This window comes from Elephas maximus, chromosome 7 (assembly GCF_024166365.1).
Source record: "Elephas maximus indicus isolate mEleMax1 chromosome 7, mEleMax1 primary haplotype, whole genome shotgun sequence".
Lineage (NCBI taxonomy): Eukaryota > Metazoa > Chordata > Mammalia > Proboscidea > Elephantidae > Elephas > Elephas maximus.
In genome coordinates this window covers 47,000,457-47,020,581 of record NC_064825.1, presented here as the reverse complement: position 1 = coordinate 47,020,581, position 20,125 = coordinate 47,000,457, and the positions used below count along the sequence as shown (strand labels likewise).

At 49.2% G+C, this 20,125-nt stretch overlaps 1 protein-coding gene across 9 annotated transcripts in view; it reads right to left on the bottom strand.

The window, feature by feature from the left end:
* Nucleotides 1-20,125, bottom strand: part of GDPD5 (glycerophosphodiester phosphodiesterase domain containing 5) — a 107,600-nt gene that overhangs the window by 67,335 nt on the left and 20,140 nt on the right. The window lies entirely within an intron of this gene.

Below are 20,125 nucleotides of genomic sequence, written 5' to 3'. Positions count from 1 at the left end.
ATGGTTTATCGATTTTGTTGATCTTTTCAAAGAACCAGATTTTGGTTTCATTAGCTCTTTCATTTGTTTTTCTATTCTCTATTTCATTTATTTCTGCTCTAATTTTTATTATTTCCTTTCTTCTGGTGCCTGTGGGCTTCTTTTGCTGCTCTCTTTCTATTTGTTCGAGTTGTAAGGTTAATGTTTTGGTTTTGGCCCTTTCTTCTTTTTAAATGTGTGCATTTATTGCTATAAATTGACTTCCGAGAGCTGCTTTTGCTGTGTCCCAAAAGTTCTGGTAGACTGAGTTTTCGTTCTCATTTGATTCTGTGAATTTCTTTATTCTGTTCTTAATGTCTTCTATAACCCAGGAGTTTTTAAACAAGGTGTTGTTCAGTTTCCAAGTATTTGATTTTTTTTCTTGCTTTTTCTGTTACTGATTTCTACTTTTATAGCTTTATGGTCAGAGAAGATGCTTCATAATATTTCGATGTTTTGGATTCTTTTAAGGCTTTCTTTGTGGCCTAATACGTGGTCTATTCTGGAGAATGTTCCATGTGCGTTTGGGTGTCTATGAGATCAAGTTGGTTGACTGTGGCATTTAGATCTTCCGTGTTTTTATTGAGCTTCTTTCTGGATGTTCTGTCCTTCACCGAAAGCAGTGTGTTGAAGTCTTCCACTATTATTGTGGAGCTGCCTATTTCTCTTTTCAATGCTGTAAGAGTTTGTTTTAGGTATTGTGGAGCCCTGTCATTGGGTGTGTAAATATTTATTATGGTTATTTCCTCCTGGTATGTTGTTGTTGTTGTTAGGTGCCATCGAGTCGGTTCCCTATGTACAACAGAACGAAACACTGCCAGGTCCTGTGCCATGCCCACAATCATTGTAATGCTTGAGCCCATCGTTGCAGCCACTGTGTCAATCCATCTTGTTGAGGGTCTTCCTCTTTTTCATTGACCCTGTACTTTACCAAGCATGATGTCCTTCTCCATAATGTCCAAAATATATAAGACGTAGTCTCACCATCCTTGCTTCTAAGGAGCATTCTGGTTGTACTTCCAAGACAGAATTTGTTCGTTGTTTTGACAGTTTGTGGTATATTCAATATTCTTCCCCAACACCACAATTTAAAGGCATCAGTTCTTCTTCTATCTTCCTTATTCATTGCCCAGCTTTCACATGCATATGATGGAACTGAAAATATCATGGCTTGAATCAGGGACATCTTAGTCTTCAAGGCGACATCTTGGCTTTTCAACAGTTTAAAACGTCTTTTGAAACAGATGTGCCCAATGCAATGTGTCTTTTGATTTCTTGACTGCACTGCTGCTTCCATGGGTGTTGATTGTGGATCCAAGTAAAATGAAATCCTTGACAACTTCAATCTTTTCTCTATTTATCATGATGTTGCTTATTGGTCCAGTTGTGAGGATTTTTATACCTCCTGGTGCATTAACTCTTAACCATTATGTAGCGTCCTTCCTTATCCTTTGTGGTGGATTTTGCCTTAAAGTCTGTTTTGTCAGAGATTAATATTGCCACTCCTGCTCTTTTTTGATTGTTGTTTGCTAGATGTATTTTTTCCATCCTTTGAGTTTTAGTTTGTTTGTGTATTTGAGTCTAAGGTGTGTCTCCTGTAGGCAGCATATAGACAGATTCTTTTTTTTTTAATCCACTCTGCTGCTTTATCTTTATTGGTGCATTTAGTCCACTTACATTCAGTGTAATTACTGATAGGTAGGAGTTTAGTGCTGTCATTTTGATGCATTTGTGTGTGTGTGTTGTTGACAGTTTTTCTGTTCCACTTGATTTTCTGTGCTGAGTTGTTTTTCATGTATTTTCTTTTCATCTTTTTTATTGTTGTTGATTTTGTATTTGCTGAGTCTTTAGGTTTTTCTCTTTTTTTTTATTTTGATGTGTAGGTTTGTTAGTTTCCTTTGTGGTTACCTTAATATTTACCTCTATTTTTCTAAGTTTAAACCAATCTTTTATTTCTTGATATCACCTTGGCTTCCTCCCTATATGAAAGTTCTATGACAACATTATTTAGTCCTTCTTCTTTGTTTTAATGTCATCATCTTTTACATATTGACATCTCTGTTTCCCTATTTTCAGTGGTTTATCTTTGTGGCTTCCTTATCTGGTTTGAGATCTGGTTGTTCTGTCCTGTGTTCTAGTCTTGGGTTGTTATCTGATGTCACTGATTTTCTAACCAAAGGACGGACTCTCCTTAGTATTTCTTGTAATTTTGGCTTGGTTTTTACAAATTCCCTTAACTTCTGTTTATCTGAAAATGCCCTAATTTCATCATCATATTTGAGAGACAGTTTCGCTGAATATATAATTCTTGGCTGACAATTTTTTTCCTTCAAGTCTTTATATATGTTATCCTATTGCCTTCTTGCCTGCATGGTTTCTGCTGAGTAGTCAGAGCTTAGTCTCATTGACTTTCCTTTGTGGATGGCTTTTCATTTATCCCTAGCTGCTCTTAAAATTCTATCTTTATCTTTGGTTTTGGCAAATTTGATTATGTCTTGGTGACTTTCTTTTGGGATCTACCCTGTGTGGGGTTCAATGACTTTCTTGGATAGATATCTTCTCATCTTCATGATATCAGGGATGTTTTCTGCCAGCAAATCTTCAACAATTCTCTGAACTTTTTGTTATCCCCCCCGTGCTGGTACTCCAATCACTCGTAGCTTATTCCTCTTGATACATTCCCACATAATTCTTAGGGTTTCTTCATTTTTTTTTTTAATTATTTTATTTGATTTTCCTCAAATAAATTGGTGTCAAGTGTTTTATCTTCAATCCTGCTAATTCTGACTTCCACTGCCTCAATTCTGCTCCTATGATTTTCGACTGAGTTGTCTAATTCTGAAATTTTATTGTTAATCTTTTGGATTTCTGTTTGCTGTCTCTATGGATTCTTGCAGACTGTTAAATTTATCATTATGCTCTTACACAACCTTCTTAAGTTCCTCTATTGCTTTGCCTGTGTTTTCCTTGGCTTGGTCTGCGTTTTACCTGATCTCCTTCCTGATCTCTTGAAGAGTTCTGTATACTAGTCTTTTGAATTTTACCTCTGGTAATTCCAAGATCTTATCTTCCTCTGGGAGGTTTCTTGGTTCTTTGTTTTGGTCACTTGCTGAAGCCACCATGGTCTGCCTCTTTATGTGATTTTATATTGACTGTTGTCTCTGAGCCATCAATAAGTTATTATGTTTATTTTATGTTTGCTTACTGTGTCCTAGCTGCTTCTTTTGTTTTGTTCTTGTTTTGATATGCCCAAATAGGCTGGCCATATGTGCTACTTTGATTATTGGCACCTCTGAAGCTCTCATGTCCCATCACCGGGTGGTTGGAGCTATTACTAGGTATGTGAGCCCAGGAGTCCATTTACTTTTCTTGTGTGGATTCAGCTCAGGTGTCCAGGTCATCAGTCACTGAGTGTGTGGTGCAGGCTCTCACCTACAATCCTAGATACACATGGCTACATAGGGGTGATTGGAGTAGGTACAGGTATCTGGCTGCATTAGGGGACTATGTTCTGAGCAAGGTAGGGGGCTGACAGCTGCCCTTGAGAGCCCAGGTAGAAGGCATGTCCCTGCTCCCTACAGCATGTAGGTGGGTGGGTTTTGCAGCCAAACTTTGGGCACCGAATGCTGTTGGCTGTAAGGACTGCGAGGCACCGCTTATTCTAGGACTCTTGTAGTAGGTGGCTAGGTGGAGTGGGTGAAACTACCAGTCCTCAGGTCCTAATGTGGGTAGGTGAGGGCCCTGCTTAATGGGCAGGGCGATGTCAATTGTCATGAATCTGCCACTCCCCTTTAGCTGTTACAGTTGAAAATAGGCTTCAGATATATACCCTGTTGTACTGTGCTAATGAGGGCCTATGCTGTTGAAATGGGCCTACACAGGTCTAGCCAGGGGTGAAAGGCATTCAAAGCTTATGGACCCCTTATGCTTGTGCCTAGGCAAAGGGGCTGTGCCTGCCCTGAATTCCCGGCTTAGCGGAGCTGGTAGACTATTTCTTCCCGGTTTGCTAATTTATTCCCTCTCCAAAGCCAGGGGAATGGGTTGAAGCACACGACAGGTCCCACTTCTGGCCCAGGGGGCACGGCAATCACTGAAGCCGGACTGGGACCGGACCAGAGTGAGGAGAGGGCAGGTAAATGGGAGAGAGTTACTTCCTAGATGGAGGGAGGGTTTTTTTGATCCCCCGAGGTAGGTTAGACACTTGCACTTAACTTTTACAGATTCAGCACCGGTTCCCTCTGGTTTTGGAGGCTTGAGCAGACTCTCCACCATTCAGTTTCTCCTAGCACGGGAAACACGTCCCGAGCACTACTGCTTGCCTCAGCCCGCGTGTGCCGACCGATCCAGTTTGTAGGGAGCTGGCTGGGTCAGGTCTGGTAAATCGTCACTGCTTCTGAACTGTCTCTCCCTCCCCCTGCTATTCAGTCTGACTCCTCAACTTTGTCTTCGATATTCAGGGCACCTAGATTGTCATATACAACCTATTCATTCATTTTTTTGGGTCTTTATTGTAAGACGCACCACAGGAAGCATCTGACTACTCCATCATCTTGGCCCTGCCTCCAAAACCAAATCTCTTTATGCAAACCTTGTAATAACAGGCTGCCACTAAAAGTCACGCCCAGCAAGCCTTCCCTCCATTAGATAGATATGAATACTGAGGCCCAGAGGGGACAAGGAACTGCCCAAGGTCACCAGCAAGTTGGTGTCAGAAATCCAAGTCCTTGACTCTCAGCCCAGTGCTTCCACCACACCTCACTGTTCCTCTGCAGGGGAAAGAAAGTGCCACAAGTTCTCCTGGAGGGATTCAAGGCCCTCAGACCCCACCTGGGCCAGCTACCCTGGAATCCAGATGTGGAAATGGCTTGATATGGAGGGCACCCCCATCCCCACCTCGCCCAAGTTCTCCTGCTCTCTGCAGGGCTCCTCCTCCACCAGGCTGGGTAAGGCCAGACAGTCTAACATTCTTTCATTTCCTCTCTCCTACCTCCTTTTTTTTTTTACCTCCAGTCTCTAGCCAATGCTCAGTCTCAGGGCCACCCAGCTGGGGTGGAAGGCATAGAGAGTGACATTGCTGGGCCTGTCTCCACCCCTACTTTGGCTTTTTAGCACGGGGCCAGTGGGAGCCTATGAATCACTTGAAGGAAGTGCTGGGCCCCAAACAGGAAGTGGCTGTTCAAGCAGAAACCTCCTGAAGGATCTCTCCAGGGCCCTGGGGCATGTGGCTGGGTGGTACAATCTGATGAAGGAAGGGAACTAACTGGGAGATAGCAACACCTGCTCAGATTTTACCTGAAACTCAAACTCAAAGGTTTCTCAAACTTGTAAAACCTGCCCTGGGGGCTTTTCTGCTGTGGACTTGCTATGTGATTTTAGGCAGTCAGTGTCCCTTCCTAAGTCTCAATTCCCTCATCTGTAGAATCAGGAGGCTGAACTAGAAGACTGTCATTCTACAATGAAATGAAGATTGGAGAAAGTGAGTATAGGGGTTCTCTTTTTTATTTAAATAATTTATTTTTGTTGTTGAAAATATACACAGCAAAACATACACTAACTCAACTATTTCTACATGCACAATTCAGTGACATCGACTACCTTCTTCAAGTGGTGCGACCATCCTCACCCTCCTCTTCTGAATTATTGCTTCACCGTTAACGTAAATTCACTGCCCCCAACCTTCCCATCTAACCTTCTGAGCTGTTGTTGCCAATGTGATCCCATTTAAAGAACCATATAGACAGTTCTTTAAAGAGCACAGTGCTCAAGGCAGGCATTCTTTACTAATTAAGCTAACTATTGTTTGATTTAAAGAAGGCTTCTGGGAATATTTTTGGTTTCAGATTTGAAAATTACCTCAGAGCAATAGTTTCAGGGTTCATCTAACCTCAATGGCTCCAGAAAGTGTGGATTCCATGAGAATATGAAATTCTTTTCTGCTGAATACAAGTTTTTAATGAATGAACAAATGAATATATGAATGAAATGAATGAATGAATGAAGATGCCTAGATTTAAATCCCAGCTGTTGCCTAAGATCCCATCACTTATCTTTTGTTAACTGTCTGATAGAGATCTCCTCATTGGCACTAAGACCCACTCCCAGAACCACCCTTAGATGCAGGAAAGAGGGGCTGATATTTTGAGTATATAATAATGTATGAATTATAAGTCTTATTACTCATCCAAACATCACTAGCCCATCAACAAAATACCCAAAAATACAGAGGTGGAGAGAGGCTCAGGGGGTACTTGCCCCTGGGTGCAAGTCCAAGGGGCACCAGGTGAGGCACAGGATAACATTCTGAGGTGCCGCAAATATAAAAGGTGCCGACTGAGGTAGCCAGGCAAGAGGGGGAAGGCGTTTCTGCTGACCAGTCCCTGCCATCAATATCTATTCATCTTGAAATTGGGGGCAGTGCACAACTTAGAGATTGCCCCGGGTGCTCATTACCCTCGCTATGTCCCCATAGACACGTGCAATAATGATTAAATTCTGTCTTCTTTGATAGTTTGCTGTCATTAACTCTACACATATATTTCAACTTACATTATGAAGGTATTTCTTGATTTTCTTTATAACCTTCAAATATTTGATAAAGATGTTGTTATTAGGTGCCATAGAGTCAATTCCAACTTACAGCAACCCCAGGTGACAGAGTAGAACTGTCCCATAGGGTTTCCTCGGCTGAATCCTAAAGAAGCAGATTGCCAGGTCTGTCTTCCTCAGAGCTGTTGGATGGGCTCAAACCGACAACCTTCGAGTTAGTAGTAGAGCACTTAACCATTGTGCAACCAGGCCTTCTTCTTCAACAAAGATGTATGGGCCCCTGTTTGTATTTTAGGGATGGGCCTATCTGTTCCTTGCCTCTTGCACTTGTGGGACCCAGGCTACCTGCGCTGGCCACCTCACCTCTCTGAGCACTGGCTGCGCTAATAACCAGGCCTGCCTTCCCAGAATAACCTACTTTTACAAAGTGCTCTACACACAGGAGGGTCCTTAGGCTTAGATGTGGGCCTTATTTCCAGGGGGTACTCCCATTCCTTCAAGGACGGGGGCCATTACTCAACCAGCCTCTCCCCCAGATCCAGCATTCCTTAAAGTCCCTTCGACTCCTCCACCATCTCACAGCAGAGCACGGTTCTAGGAGTCGTTCACCCCTGGCGCTTGCTGCTGCCATCCTGCTGCACAGGAAGCTGGTTGGGAGGCCCCAGCAGCTTCGGTCCATCAGGCCCATAGCCTCCTGACCTTCGGGTTGGGTGAATGGACCTGACAACCCGTGGCCTCCACGACTGGTTTTCTCCTCCTCTGCACCCCTACTAAGGAGCCCTGGTGGTACAGTGGTTAAAGTGATCGACTGCTAACCAAAAGGTTCGTGGTTTGAATCCACGAGCAGTTCCATGGGGTAAAGATGTGGCAGTCTGCTTCTGTAGAGATTTACAGCCTTGGAAACCCCACGGGTTGGCTATGAGTCAGAATCAACTCCATGGCAGTGGGTTTGGTTTGGTTTGGCACCCCTACTTAGCCCACTTCTACCCCTGACCCCATCCCCTGTCCCCTTATTCTGGGCCTAGTGGCCACGGTATCCTCCCTTTGGCTAAAGCCACCAAAATGCACCCTCTGCCCCATGACATCTGGGCTGACAAATCTCCCTAGTTCCTGCCCACCACCCTTCCTTCCTAGTATCTTTCACAAAGAGCTTCCAGAGGGCAGAAATGGGGCTCTAGAGGGGGGTAGGGGTGTAGAGGAGAGAGCAGGAGACTGAGAGTCAGGTGGCCTGGGTTCTGGTCCTGCCACTGGAAGGCAGATCAGCATCCTCTCTGGGCTCAGCTTCTTCATTTGTCAAATGAGGATACTGCACCCTGCCCAGACTCCCTCCTCATGGACTATTGGGAAAATCTAGTGAGCAGGACATGAAAGGGCTTTGTAAACTGTAAAGTGCTAAGCGGATGTAATGGGGTCCTAAAACCCATCTCTCTTGTGTTTCCTACCCTGCCTGGCACACCACTGAGAATCCATCTATTATAATGCTACCCACCCTTTGTGGAGGGTTGGCCATATACCAATGAAGAAGCGGAGATTTCTCTATGCCTTACCTCACTTGTTCCTCTTTGCCTCCCATTGCAGTAGGTATTCTACAGATGGCAATATGGAGGCTCAATGGGGTTTTCAGTCCCTTGCTCAAGGGCACAGCTAGCAAGTAGCAGAGCCAGGATTCACACTCATTCTGTCTGACTCCCAAGTCCATCTAGCACAACCATAAATCTAGTCATTAAGATATTTACTGAGCTCTCCTGGGTGCCTGGAGAGGCACCTGAAGAGGAACCCAGGACCCAGCGGGATAGATAGGGCTCTTGTCTGGAGAAGCCCGGAGTCTAATGGTATAGACAGAAATATCTAGAGTGTGATGTGAACAAAGGGAGGCAGGAGCCCAGGGAAGAGGCATGGGAGTGCCTTCTTGGTGGATCAAAGCTGTCTCCCAGCCTAGCACAGGGCTGGACCCACCACAGGCAGCAACAAACACCAGTGAGTGAGCAAACTTGTTTCCCCTACATCCACTGCCCCAGCCCAGCCGCTCCCTGCCTGCCTCCCAGGCAAGGCGGGCAGAGGGGCTCTAGACATTCTAGATTCTTGCTTCCTTCTCTGGGGCTACCACCGTATGCACACCTTTACCCCTGGGATCTGTGGGTTCCCTGGGCCTTCAGATAGGGCAGGGCAGAGGCCTAGAAGTGAACTGGACATTAAGCCCAGTAAAAGCAGCACCATGCCCATCTGTGCACAGAATCCTTATATAGCAGGTACTCAATAAATGGTTGTCAAAAGAGCTAATGACTAAACAGCAAAGACTGACCACTCTGGTACCTAGCCTAGTTCATCCTGACCACTGGGGCGGGGTGGGCAGGGCTGGTTAGCGCAGGTCCTGAATCAAAGTGGCTGGGGGCTGGGGGCCAGAGCAGAGCTGATAAAAGGCAAGGTGCCCACTTAAACAGCCATGGGGCTAGGATCAGGCCCTGACACTCTCACCTCCACCTTTTTGCTGTGTGGTCATGGGCAAATCACTTCACCTCTCTGGGCATCAGCTGTGTCAAGCAGGGATTAATACTGTGTTGAAATCACCTAATTCTAGATGAGCTCATCTAAAACTCTGCTTGGAAACATGAGGCTCAGAGAGGGGAGGTGTCTTGGTCCAAGTCACATAGCAGGTGACGGAGTCTGGACTAGAACCCATGTCTGTCATGCTCTTTGGGGCTGGATTACCAGATGCCCCAGGGCAGGGAAGCCCAGTGTCCTGAGTGGGGAGGCCAGACTGTGAGTGACATCCTTTGTGACATCGCACGGGGCAGGAAAGAGGCCAGGGGTAGCTTCTAGCATGGCCAACCCAGATGGCCTCATCATCTATAGTCACTAGAGTCAAAGCCCTAGAATTTGGTCAGAATGGCCCGGAAGTACAACTTATGTTTGTTCTTTCCTGGAACACACTGACCAGCATGAGTTCTCCAAGCGACCCCTGAGTGCCTTCTACGGAAAAAGCCCTGTAGACACAGTGGGGTGAACTGAGAAAAAACAACATCAACTCAGGTGCAGGATGGACTACCTGGGCCTTGATTTCCCCCTTGGCATTTGATATCTCCATGGCCCTTTCCCCTCTCCTGTTTGACAAAGCCGATGCCCAGAGAGGTAAAGGGATTTGTCTGTGATCACACAGCAAAAAGGTGGTGGTGACACCCTCTGGGCTGGACAGGCAGAGGGCAGAGGTAGACATCTCTGGAAGGGGCTAGAGCAGGGCACCAGGGGAAATGTCTAAGGTTAGGACAGGCCCTGGCTGGGTCAGAGAGATTGCTGGAAATCAAGTCTTCTGGGGAAACACGGGGCTGGGGCCAGGTCTGCCTCGTGAGGGAGTTCTGTGGGATTCTGCCTCTGGAAGCTGAGATAGACCAACATCTGGGGCTAGGGGAGCAGGGGGTCCCAGGGAGGCTCTCAGAAGGTACTGCCTTTGCTGATCATGCAATCCTGGGGCACCACCTCTCTGCACCCCCTTTTCAACCCAGAAGAATAGCGTCACTTACTGAGTGCTTCCTATGTGCCAGGTTCTGGGGAATTAGCACCTCACACACTTTATCATGTATAGTCCACGAACGGATCCTGGGGAGCAGACTTGGCAGTACTCAACCTATGCCCCGAGAGCTCCCTTTTCCATCTTGGGCATACCAGGCTACGTTCCCTCCCAACAGTCAGCACCTGCGGTTCTGCGAGGGAGGACTGTCCTCAGGCTGCCAGAATCCCCTTCCCAATGCCTGGCCTGACCAAGCGGAGGTAGGAGTTCTCCAGCATCCTTGCTATGGCACGGCCAGCTCAGAGGTGTGACCTACACTATCCCCAAAGCCCCTCTGCAGACAAAGCTCCCTCCATGGGACTTGGCTTGAAGTCACACTCTTCTTTCACATCCTTCTCTTTCTGGTCCTACCTTACCTACTCCCTTAGCAGTTTTTTCTCCCCTCTCTGGAAAAACTTTCTCGTAAATCACTTACACACAAATCCTTGTCTCAGGGTCTGCTCCTAGATCACCTAGCCTCAGAGACCTAGGAGGTAGGGGTCATTAATTTTCCCATTTCAGTGATGCAGAAACTGAGGCTTTGGGAGGCTTACAGCTTTGCTAACAACCCCACGTCTGGCAAGCAGCTGAGCAAGACCTGCCGGATGGCCAAGCCTGAGCAGACCTTGGCACTGACCACTCTGCACTACTGACATCATCCAAGCCTGTTTATATCCCTGAACGCTGTCTCCTCCTGGTCATCTGGGCTAGCTTTTTTTTTTTTTAAACTGGAAGGAATGGAGGAGAATCTGTGGATGATCCAAGAGAATGACTAAGTTCTTGGATTCCTCTCGTTGGCTCAGACCCTGTTTTGGTCAATCCTTGTGAACCAGGGCGGGTCTGACATTCTGGGAATGCAAGGAAGACTTCAAACCAACTTCATGAAAACAAGTTGTAAAAACACTGGCCGCCACTCAAAGCCACTGCTGTTCAGCTTGGCTCCCCGGAATAGGGATGAACGAGTTCACCAGAAGGGAACACACAGCAGGAAAGACTTAGGCTAGACCTAAAGGAAGAACTTCCCAGGGTGGGGCTGGGCGTGGCCTCTCTGGAAGTAGGTGAATTAGACGTCCTGACAATGTCGGGCCTTGTTGGAAGCGTCTGAAACCACCTGATGCCAACACTGCCCAGAAGGAGCTCCAACTACTGACCTGGAATCGGGTTTACGAGGATGCTCTGAGTTTCTGGGGCTTCTGCCTCCCAGATCAATCCCCCACACCCCAGCACGGTTGCTCCCACTTTGCAGACCAGAAGATGAAGGCCTGGAGCAGAGCTTAGGGCAGGGCTGAGGGCTGCAGGTGCCCACCACGGCCCCTCCTCTACCCTCTGCTCTCCACAACCAGCCCTCTGGGAAAAGCCACCACCTCCAGGCACCTTCCCCAGGACCCTGCAGCAGAGGACTACCAGCAGGTGTTTATAAATGAGCATCTTCTCTTTCTCCCCCACACTCTGCATCTCATCTCTCCTCCCTCTTGCTCCTTCCAGCCAGCAATTAACAGGCCTGTGTCTCACTCAAGGTGCACTGGTTAAAAGCTCTGCTACCTGAAAGGCTGGCAGTTCAAATCCACCAGATGCTCTGTGGCAGAAAGATGTGGTGGTTTGCTTCTGTAAAGATTACAGCCTTGGAACCCTATGGGCAGTTCTATTTTGTCCTACAGGGTCTCTATGAGTCGGAAATGACTCGACCGCAACGTAATTGGCTTTTTTGTTTTGAGTCTCACCCAGTCTACCCGTCCCACCCCTTTCCAGTTAGCACTCTTTTTCTTTCCTCCCTTTTCATCCAAACTTCTGGAAGAGTTGTCTATACTCCTGTCTCCATTTCCTCCCTCCCACCGATTGCTAAAGCCACCGCCATCTGTTCCCACCATGTTCAAAAATGATCTTTATATGGATAAATCCACTGGCCATTTCTCAAACCTCAGCTGATACTGTGAACCTCACCCACCTTCTGGAAACGTTCTTTCCCTGGCTTCCAGGGCACCAACTGCTCTGGGTTTCCCCCCTCCCTCTGGGCCTCACCTCCTCAGCTGAGTTGGCCCCTATCTCTGTGACCAGTGCTGCTGCTCTCTATCCTAAGCCCTTTCTCTCCCCTTGCCCTTCACACTCTCCTTGGTCAACATTCCCGTGGCTTCAACCACCCCTGCGTACTAATGACTCTCAAATCTGTCTCTGCCGGGACCAGGCTCAAGATCTGAGTATCCAATGGCCCTCTGGTCACCTCCCCCGGAGCATCCCACAGAGGCTCATGCCCATAGTGGCCAAATGGGAACTCATCACCTTCCCACTAACCCTGCTCCTCCGCTTGCTCTCCCAGCTCAAGGCACCTCCATTACCCCCAGCCACCATGCAGGCCTGGAAGCTGGGGGTCACCCTTCCCACCTTGCTCTTCTCAAACTCCTGTCTGTCTCCAAGCCCTGCTCCACCCTCCGTCCCCTTGCCCTCATCTCCCACTAAACAACCCCCAAGTCTCAGCTCAAACTCCTCCTACAGGAAGTCTACCCTGGCTCCCACAGGCAGACCCTGACCTGCCTTTTCCTGTTTTCATGTGCCCTGTCTGCCCCTCAGCCAGCAGCTGTCCTAGTGTCCTGCTGCACGGATGACTGCCCAGTCTGGCTCCAGAAGGGTAGGAGTTATGTCTGATGCAACTTTGGGTCCCTAGCACCTAGCCCAAGTTCGGCACATAGGGGACCCAGGAAGGGTTTCTCAAATCTGGGAACTTGTATTTCGGCTGACTTTGCTCCATTGGTGAGGATCTTCCTTCAGCCCACAGGCCCCTCAGGGCGAGGGCTGTCTCCTTGCTCTGCCCCTTTTTAGAGCTCAAAACCCACAGGCGCTTAGCCTCCTCTTGAGATGGAACCAGAGGAGGAGAGAGATCTCCTGGAGGCAGGCCCTGGCTTCCTCCACACACAAACACACACACACACAGGCATATAAAAATACACCAGCTGCACAGTCACAGACAGATACAGGTAAATGCATATGAACACACTGACACTAGCACACAGGCTCATGGAAGTACACATAGATGTGCAAAGATAGGCCCTGTGGACACGAGCGTCCTGGAAACAGCATGGACCACTGCCTCCTTTGGGTACCAGCCTCACTCTGCATCACTGTCACTAGCTCCAGGAGTCAAGGTTGACTTGGCCAGAGCTCAGCACCAGCTCTCCCTGGCTCTAGTACAGGGGCTCAGAGAGAGCCAGCAACAGCCCCTCATTCTCAGGGAGGTACTCTGCCCTTCCTTCCCTCATGGTTTCTGCAATCTCCTCCTCCAGGAAGCCCTCCCTTACATGGCAGAAAGCTTCTTACACTGGGTCCCACAGCCCTCCCTTTCAGTGCCAGCGTCGGGGGTAGGGGAGCAATGCACCCAGAGGGGATGGGGATCTTGCCAGGGTCCCACCCCAGTCCTTCCCTTGGGCCCCTTCCCATCTGTAAAGGGAGGGCTGCACCAGCCCAGTCACAGCTAGGATCAAGGTGCCCCCTTTCCCAGCCCGAGTCCTGCCTTACCTCCAAATCCCAGCTCAAAATGCTCCTTCTGAGTAGCCCTGGGTGGCTCCCTTTCCCGGATGCAGCACCAGCATCAGTGGGACAAGAACCCAGCACTAGAGACTTCATCTAATCCTCAGGACAACCCCACTGGGATAGGTACCCTTATGCCCATTTTACTGATGAGAAAACCAAGGCTCAGAGAGAGCTCCACAGCCAAGTCCTTCTTGTTTTCCTTGAACTCAGTTAGACTTTGGTTAATACTCCCAACCAGGGCCTCCCCCCAGAAGAGAAGGCTGGCTTTACAGGGTAGCTGTGGGGAGGCTGCAAGAGGAGCTGTGGGTGGAGTGCCTGGCACAGAGACGCCCTGCCCCAAAAGGGTGCCTCATCTCACCTGAATCTAAGGCAGCCCTGAGCACCCCTGAACCTGGCTGCAGCCACATGAAAGGCCTAAGGCTGGCTCCTTTACTAACTTGCTGTAAGATGTGGGGCCTCAATTTCCCTATCTATGATATGAGGGGGGCTGGGTGCCACAGTCTCAGGAACTGTTCCAACTGGACCCTAAGAGGCTATAATCAGAGTGAGGAAGAGTGTTGGAAAAGGAGACCATGGTGGGTGCAGGGAGTGCCCCACAGATGGGGCTGGGGGTAGAGGAGGCCACTGGGTGTTCTTTGGCTGCCACCTGTCCCAGGGTTGGCTGCCAGACTGCTCCAAGCCCTCCTGCCAAGGCAGTCCCCCTACCCACTGGAGAGTCAGTCGGAGCTGGGAAAAATCACATGTATCCAACAGGAAGAGCAGGGAAAGCAAGCCAGGGTGGATATGGTTACTGCATGCAAAATGACTAACCCCCCCCCGCCCCGCCACCGCCTGCAAACTCCTGGGTGTGAGCCCCCTGTGGTTCCGGACCTCTCCCTATACCCCCTTCCTACCAATTCCAGTCCCTCCCCAACTCCTGCTGATTCCATCTCAGAAGTGGGTCCCCCATTACGGCACTCATCCTCTCATAACTCTGAGAAACAGCCCAGGACTCCCTGGAATCTACAGGGTCAGGTACAAACCCGAATGCAAGGCTTTTCTCACCTTGGCCTCCACTTATCTTACTGGTCAGCCTCTCCCTCTTTGCCTCAGGAGAGCCCCTGCCACCTGGAGCTAAGTCCCTGCTCCCCACCTTTGGACAACTAGTTCCCTCTACATGGAATGCCTTGCCACCTGCCTCTTGCATGGTGAACTTCTACAGATTCTTCAGTACCCAGTTGGGAAATACTGCTGTTCAGTGGATTGGTGACTGCAGTGGGAGTCAAGTCCTAAAGTCAGCACATGGTGAGAAAATTGCATATGGTCAAAGTCCGTATGCAACATATATGATCCTTGACTATATATAGCTACTGCTTGCATAGAATGCCTAGGTACTGTTCTAGACACTACCCGTCTTTTAACTCATTTAACCTTCACGACTGTGGCAAATTTGTTTCCAAGGGTGTCCGCAGCAATATCTCCCATCCCACATGCTCTGCTTACAATGAAACTTTGACATTCTTCTCATGGGGAGGTGGGGTCTGTGTTACCTCCACTTGAGTCTGGGAGGGCTTATGACTAATGGCTGAAGTGACACAGCGTGACTTCCAAGGCCAGGTCATCAAAGGTGAAGCAGCTTGTGTCTCGCTCCTGCTGGAGCCCTGGCCACTGTGTAAGCAGTCTGGCTGCTTTGAGGCCGCCATGCTGTGGGGAAGCCCAGACAAGCCCACCGAGAGACACCACATGGAGACACCCTGAGAAGACAGGAAGAGAAAGAGAAACCCAGCCAGCCTTGCTATTCTAGCTCCAGCCACCGTCTGACTATAACTACACCAGACACCCTGAGGCAGAACGACTCGGCTGAGCCCATATTAAATTCCTGACCCACAGAAGCTGTGAGATAATAAAACGATTGTTGTTCTACAAAGCCACTAAGTTGTGGGCGATTTGTTATGTAACAGTGTCAACTGGAACAACAACTCTATAAAGTAGTAACTATCATTATCCCCCAAGGAGCCCTGGTGGCACAGTAGTTAAGTGCTCAGCTGCTAACCAAAAGGTTGGTGGTTCGAACAGCGGGAGAAAGCTCTGGCAGTCTGCTTTGGTAAAGATTACAGCCTTGGAAACCTTATGGGGCTGTTCTGTTCTGTACAGAGTTGATTCTGCTCTGAATCAGAATCAACTCGACAGCAATGGGTTTGGTTTGGTTGTTATCATTATCCTCAATTTAAAAAAGAGGACTCTGAGGCACAGAGAGGTAAAGCAACTTGCCCAGGGTCACAGAGCTAGTAACCAGCATAGCCAGGCTTTGAACCCTGGCAGTTTTGTCCCAGAATCCACACTACTGACTGCTATGCCAGACTAACTGCCTCCAAGGTCTGATTGGTCTCCAGGCCCTCAGCAGGCCTCAGGGAGTGGTTGCTGAATAAATGACTGAAGGAAGGAATAGGCAAATAAACAGCTGAATAAGAGTGAGGAAAAGCACAATGAGTGAGCGTCCAGGTACAAGGCAGGGCCCTTAGATAAGCCTGCATGCACCATGCAAATGAGTCTAACATGACACCCTGGACACTGGGGCAGTGCCAATGTCTACAGCCCTGGGAGAAGTCAGGAGATCAGAGGAGCCTGACAGATGCCACCTGCCTCTGTGCCTTCACAGGGATTTTCATTAAATGCTCATTTCCCTGTTCCCTACCTCTCTCAACCCTGAATGTTGAAGGACTACACATACCTAGGCCCCTGGGGAGCCAATCCCTCCTAAGGAGAAGGCCTGTGGATCCTGGGACTGCAGGAGGAAGGTTCCCAGGCTGGTGACCTGAGATTTAATCTTAGCACGGCCATTGGCTGACTGTGTGAACTTGGGCAAGTCCTTGGCCCTCTTTGGGCCCAGGTACTCTCCAGCTCCAATATTCTAAGACTTGCCAGATGCTGAGCTGGCCTTATGGATGAGGGTAGAGGTGTTTATGGGTATATGGGCCCTATAATACATGGGCAAAAGAGATCCAGGTGGATAACAAGAATGAATCCCACCTACCAGTCACTGCGAGCCTACCGTGTGCCAAGCATTTTTACACGGACAATTTCTAATCCTTGCAGCAACACCACTAGGCTCAGTTCCAAATGAGGAAAGACTCAGATTCACAGGAAGCCAGGATCCAATTCAGGCCCATTCAGCTTCAAAACTCCCACTCTTGGTGTAGAGAGAGGGATTAGGAAGGGCATTAAGGAAAGAAGTCTGAAGAGGCTTTGCAGAAGAGGATGTATGCATTGGGCAGGATTTGAGCAAGTACAGATGGGCCTAGACAACCTTACAGATAGACAAAGACTCGGACCTTTGGCCTCTGTCTGCCTGCCTGTCTCCCTCTCTCCCAGGATCCAGCTGACTCTATTCCCCGGCCCACCCCAGGCCCACTGGGTCTTGCCAAAAGCAGTACCACAAAGAGGAGCAGGCATTGGCCTGGAAGGAAGGAGGAGTTCCTTGAACAAATACTATGAATTCCAGGCCCACTTGCTACATGACCTTGAACCAGTCCCTATTCTCTGGGGCTTCAGTGTTCCTGTCTGTACAATCAGAGAATGACCTAGGATTCCTAAATGTCCTTCCAATCCTTACACTGGGAATAATCTCTAGGGATGGAGAGCCAAGGACCTGCAAAGAGGGGGGACCAGGACCCTCCCTGGTAGGAAGACCAAGAATCTGGAGCCGTAGCCTCCTGACTGCCCAAAGCAACCCCTGCCCACTCCACAGAAGAGGAATCTGAGGCCCAAGGGGGTTTGGTTTAATTCAAATTTAACAAACATGTGCCTGCACCTACTACATGGAAGGCATTCTCTACAAAAGAGAAGGCTGAGGCTCAGAGAGGTGAGACTGTTTGCCCAAGTCACCTGCTTGTTTGTGCTAGGGCCACAATTCCTCCTGCCAATCCAGTGCTGTTCCTCCTACTCCATGCTGCCCCAAATGGAAATGATGCTAGCAGAAGGTAAAGCATGACTCATTGCAGCAAGAGAGATGCAAAGTCCTCCATGCCCAGGGCTCTTTCGAAGAATTCTGACTCTCACATCTTCACCTCGACTCTCAGCAATTCCTACTTTCTCCTTCACAAGCTTTGCCCCTAGAAGGAAGGAGGTGGGATAGTCCTATGTTCCTATCCCAAGTACTAGCTGGGCCTCAGTGTTGTCATGCACATCATGGGGACAAGGACACCTCCTCGCAGTGCCCTTGTGAGGGTTAGATGAGGCAAGGGCACAAAATGCTGAGCCCAGGGTCTGGCACACAGTAGGCTCTCAATAAAGGGTCACCACTGTAGATTCTTTCCTTTCAAAGCCATCTCCATCGACCTTTCTGTTCCTCTCAGAGGCCGGATTGTTTGTTTGGGTGCTTCCCAGAAGAGATTGTCCCCCAGGACACTGTGTGATGATGCTCAGACAGCCCCAGGGAGGAGAAGGGAGGAGGGATGAGCCTTGCTTGGTGGAAAGAGTAAAAATCATCATCACGTGGAAACGAGGGAGAAATCCTGGGGAAGCCCAGCCACTGCCCCAGCACCCTTCAATCACCTCTCCCGCCTCCACAAGGAGGACCCAGGGCTGGCCCCAGATCCTGGTTAATAAGATCTCTGGGGCCTGGCTGGGAGGCCTGATATGATCAGGCTGCTGCTTAAATCACACAAAGCCTTCTATTCTTAGCTGAGCAGGAGCCTTGTTCCTTCCCAGCTGCCCATTAGCGCTAACCAACTCCGGGAGCGCCAACTACAGTGATGGGGGCATGGGGGCCAGTCTCCCAGAGCTCATCAAGGTGCGGATAACAGAATGACAAGGAGGTGGGGGCAGCTGATGTTTCTGACCTGACTGAAGCCTGAGTTCCCCACAGGCGGGTTCTCAGGGAGCCTGCACAGGGGCTGCCTGGGCAAGATGGAGGTTTGGATCAGATGACCCCTAAGGTCTCTTCCAACTCCAGTCTGGTTCCCAAAGTCTTGATTTCATAGGGTCAAGATTCTAAGCTTCCATGGTCCAGTGCTTCCAAGATTTGGGAATAGAAAGATCCCAGAGTTCTAGAGTATCAAGATTCCAGGATGCCAACAAAGACCAGAGGCATGCCCCGTACCCTCCCATACCCTTCACACCCCCACAGTCACCACTCTTTCCCCCACAGGCCCTTAAGAGGATGAAGATGGACAACTCTCTCCCAACTCTGGGGTCAATGACATGAATGGCCTGAGGGTACTAGAGCCTTGAGGTCAGCAATACCCAAAACCCCACATAGATCTCATGGGGGAGGAATTCCCGGGGGCCTAAGAATTGCAGGAGTAACAGGGGAAAGGATCAGGCAGGCCAAAGCTGTTCTAGGGCCCACCAACACCAGGCACTTCTGGGCCAGGCTTCCACAGTCCTTGTGTGCTCCGTGCTCCATGCCAACAGAGCTAGCACCTTTGTCAACAGGCTCAGAGCTGGGGACAACCTGCCCACAGTCATGGCTGGAGAGTGGAAGAGCCGGGTGAGAAGCACAGGCCTGGCTGGCTTCCGAGATCAGTCCTCATCTCACACTGCTTCACTGAAGGCCACAAGTTCCTGTGACCAGCTCTTTCAGTATCCTCTTTTTGATGGGACAACTGACACCCAGAGAGCAGAAGGTCAGGTGCTGAAGGTCACACAGGGAGCTGGTGACAGAGCCGGGCAGAATGGTTCCCAGGCTGGGGGGCACTGACTACCCTCCACCCCCTGGCTGGGCTCCCACCATTGGTCCATCTCTGGATTCTTCCTCTTTACCTTCCTGGAACAGGGATTCCCAGAACACGGGTGCCTCCTGCTCTCTCTGGTCCCCTGGCATTGGACACAGTGCCTGGTCCATGAGGTGAACCAGGGGGTGGGGCAGTGTGTCCCAGCAGACTCTCTCAGCCCCATGCCTGAGGCTGCTCAGCTGAGCACACGCACGGTCTGGCGAGGGCTGACCCTGATATGTGTCAGGAACACTCATGGAGCACTTGCTGGGAACACTCAGAGGCTACCTAACCAGCTGTCCTATTAAGGAAAAGTAAATCAGGCTCCACTCGGCTGGCTGTCACAGAGCCTGCTGGGCACCTGAACAGGGAACCTAGCCTCAGCTTCTGAGCCCTTGGCCTGTACCCTGGCCATCCTCCCACAGGCTCCCTTAAGCACCTATGACGTACCAGGAATTTTTTGTTGTTGTTGTTAAGAAAAATAGGGTTTTATAGATTACTTCTCAACTGATCCTTACAACAACCTCCATTTTACAGAAGAGGAAACCAAGGGTCAGGGAATACTAGGGACTCACTTAAAGTCACCCGGCTGATATGGCAGAGTCAGAACCCATGCCCAGGTCTGCCTAGCCCCATGGCTTTACCGGGTCCCAGAGGGAAGTTCAACAAGTACAAGGTGATTTACAGGCTCCTGGAACTAAAACCAAACTCACTGTCATAGGACAGAGTAGAGCTGCCCCATAGGGTTTCCAAGGCTGTAAATCTTTATGGAAGCAGACTGCCACATCTTTCTCCCAGGGTG